The following is a 3050-nucleotide window of genomic DNA, read 5'->3' as shown; positions in this document are numbered from 1 at the left end:
CTGGCTGAAAGAGGGGTGTCTGGCTTGGGGTCCCGGGGCTGAAGCTATTGGGGGCAGTCCTCCCTCGAAGATCCTGACCCAGGAATAGAAAGATGGGAGTGTCTGTTGTTTGTTTTTTAAATTTGCTACAGGGCACATGCACTCAGCAGAGAGAGAGTGAGAGAGAGAGAGAGAGAGAGAGAGAGAGGAAAGAGAAAATGTCCCAACCAGGAGGAGATGGCCATGCCACAATCCCTTCTTCCCTATTTTCCTTTTGGGATTTTGGGCACACACGCACACACCTGGCATGTTTTTCAAGCTGTCGGGTCCAGAACTTGAACTATGCAGTTAGCCATGTAGGAACTAGCTGTTATTTTTTTCTCTTTAAATATTTATTGTAGTCTATGATTTACATATAATCATTATACATCTTTGTAGGGTATAGAATGACATTTAAAAGTATGTATACAGAGTGTAATAAACAACTTGAGGGGACCAGCAGATGGCATAATGTTTACGTCACTGGACTTCCACATGACTGACCATGATTCAAGTTCTGGATCCAGAGGACTGAAATTCATGCCAGACCCATGTGTGTGCATGCCCAAAATCATAAGAGGAGAATGGGGAGAGATTGCGATATGGCCATACTTCCTGGGGAGTGATTTCTAGCTATCTGTCTCTTTGTCTCTCTGGTGAGCACATACACCCTATAGCAAAAATATTTCACTCTTCCCCCACAAAAAACAAATTGAGGATATAAACATATTGACCACATTCAACATGTAACGTTATATTATGTTGTGAACATTTGGAACCCACTTCAGTGGTTATTCTGCAAGTAGGAACTAAATTGTTTATGATGTTGTTTATTGTGAGATATAGGTCTCAAGAATAACAAATTGATTAAAAATCAGACAACACACAATCTCATAAATTAGTAAAGATAATCTTAACATAGCTAACAAAAGAAGAGTTTGTAATTTCCATGTAGAGACTGTGGGAGATAAGTTTATAATCTGAAAAAAATCTTTGGATATCAATCATTGGTCCAGTTAGAGATAGGTAAAATTGTATTCAACAATGGTTGATTAGAAAGAGATAAAGAACACTTTTACCCACACTCTGTGAGTTCCTGTAAGACCATAATACTGTGCTGTGCATAAAGAAATAAATCCTTAAAAAAGGCAAAAACCAAACAAAATTGGAAAGAGATGGTCAAAAGTGAAGACATGGTCAAGTCAGCAGTTCGGTGATTTACAGGCCTGACAGTTATTGGTTTTAGCATTTATTAAATTCAGTCCCAAAAAGACTCAGTTACTTGTAATATTTTGGACTTTTCCTCTATCATGTAGTTTATACACTGAGTAGCAGAGAGACAGAAAGTGAGAAATCACCCCCCAGAGGGATTGGCCACGTCGCAATCCCTTCTCCTCCATTCTCCTCTCAAGATCTTGGACATGCATGCACACTCTGGCCACTGGGTCCAGAACTTGGACTGCAGTCGACTACATGGGAGTCCAGCAACGTAGCCATTAGGCCAACTGCTGGTTCCCAGCATCTTGTAGAGTTTTGTTACAATGAATATTCTGAAATTTTTTTCTGACATTTCTATGATCTCTTATGTTTTATCTATCATTAGTGAGGCACTATGATTCATTGAGGCGAAGGTCTTTCCAGATTTTCTTTTACTTCTTGGGGGCTCTGCTGTAATTTTTAATCTTCTGGTGATATTTACTTCTTCCTACCTTTTTGGAGTATGTTTCTGTAGCTCCCTGGTACCTGGGGATAACCGTAGTTACTCTGCCCATATCCTAGGTTGGGTTGGTTGTAACCTCCTGTGCTACACTGAGGTTGACAAGTCTCAGCAGACTTGTTGCCATCCTGTGGTCTTGCAGGTGTGGTGGCTGCAGGCTGCTGCCCATAGGCTGGGTAAGCAGGCTGGGTGCCATATGCAGACTGAGATGCAGAGGAGGCCTGGGTGGTGGTGACTGTAGCAATGGTGGTATCATAAGCACCAGTGCCATACCCCTGGACAGGCTGGCTGCACGCCTGGGGGACAGTTGGCATAGTATAATAGTAGGAGGCAGTCCATAAGAAGTTGCATAGGCGGTTTGCCCATAGGTTGCAGTGGTCTGAGCCTGGGTATAGCTGACATCAGTGGGCTGTCCATAGGTTCCATAGCTTCGTTGCCCAGAAGCCTGGGGTGGACTGTGCATGTTCCTGAGTGGGCTGGGTGGGGTAAGCATTTTAGCCCTTTTGGGCTGCAGCTTGGCTATAGGTACTTGTAATCGGTGGATGCCATTTTCTCCCACCTTCTCCTCATTTACTCAACATCCATATCTCTCTTCCTTTGCTTCTGCAGTCAGTTTTTCAACTTAAATGAGTCTGTGTGTGTTTGTGTGTGTGTGTGTGTGTGTGTGTAAGTTTATCCACACAATTATTTCCTTCAGACATTTTTAAGTTTAGAGAGGAATAATTATAGGCTGAGATTTAAAAACGTGCATCGTCAACTGTTACACATAACCCACTGTATTTCATCCTTAAATATGTTCTTAAAGCTTGTATTTTCACTCCTACATTTGCACCCGTGTGATAGATCATTACATTTTTTACTTTAAATATGTATGTTCTTTCATGCAGTACATATTTCCTCTTGCCTCTGTATAAGCCCTTACATTTGTTAACTTTTTCATGCATGCATGCAGATCAGTGAGTTCTCAAATTTCAAATGTATTGCTGTATTGATGGCATGACCAACAAGTAACAGTGGGCTTCCCCTCATGTAGGGTGAAGCTGATGGATTGAGTTAAGCAGGTAACAGCGGCCATCACTAAGTTTTTTTTCTCTGTTTCAAATAAAGGGGTTATATTGGGTGTGCATCCTGGTATTTGTAGTAAGTTTGTATTAGTCATTCTTCTAAAGTTATATTGTCTTTCAGGCTTGTGTTTTTTTTTTTTTTTGAAACAGGTGGAGTTTTAACATGAGTTCATATTCATACTTGCTCCCAGGCCATGACTAAGAATTAGTGAAACATATACATTCATTATTTTGTCTACATGATTAACTTG

The 3050-nt window shown here is 41.0% G+C and overlaps 1 pseudogene; it reads right to left on the bottom strand.

Moving 5' to 3' along the window:
- The window catches only part of LOC102502469 (RNA-binding protein EWS-like), a 21535-nt pseudogene extending 19251 nt beyond the window's left edge, over nt 1-2284 (bottom strand).
- Between the last annotated feature and the right edge of the window lie 766 nt (nt 2285-3050).

Source organism: Tupaia chinensis, unplaced genomic scaffold (assembly GCF_000334495.1).
Source record: "Tupaia chinensis unplaced genomic scaffold, TupChi_1.0 Scaffold000152_1, whole genome shotgun sequence".
In the NCBI taxonomy this organism is placed as follows: Eukaryota; Metazoa; Chordata; class Mammalia; order Scandentia; family Tupaiidae; genus Tupaia; species Tupaia belangeri.
Note: the sequence above shows the minus strand (reverse complement) of the source record. Positions and strands in the feature narration are given on the sequence as shown.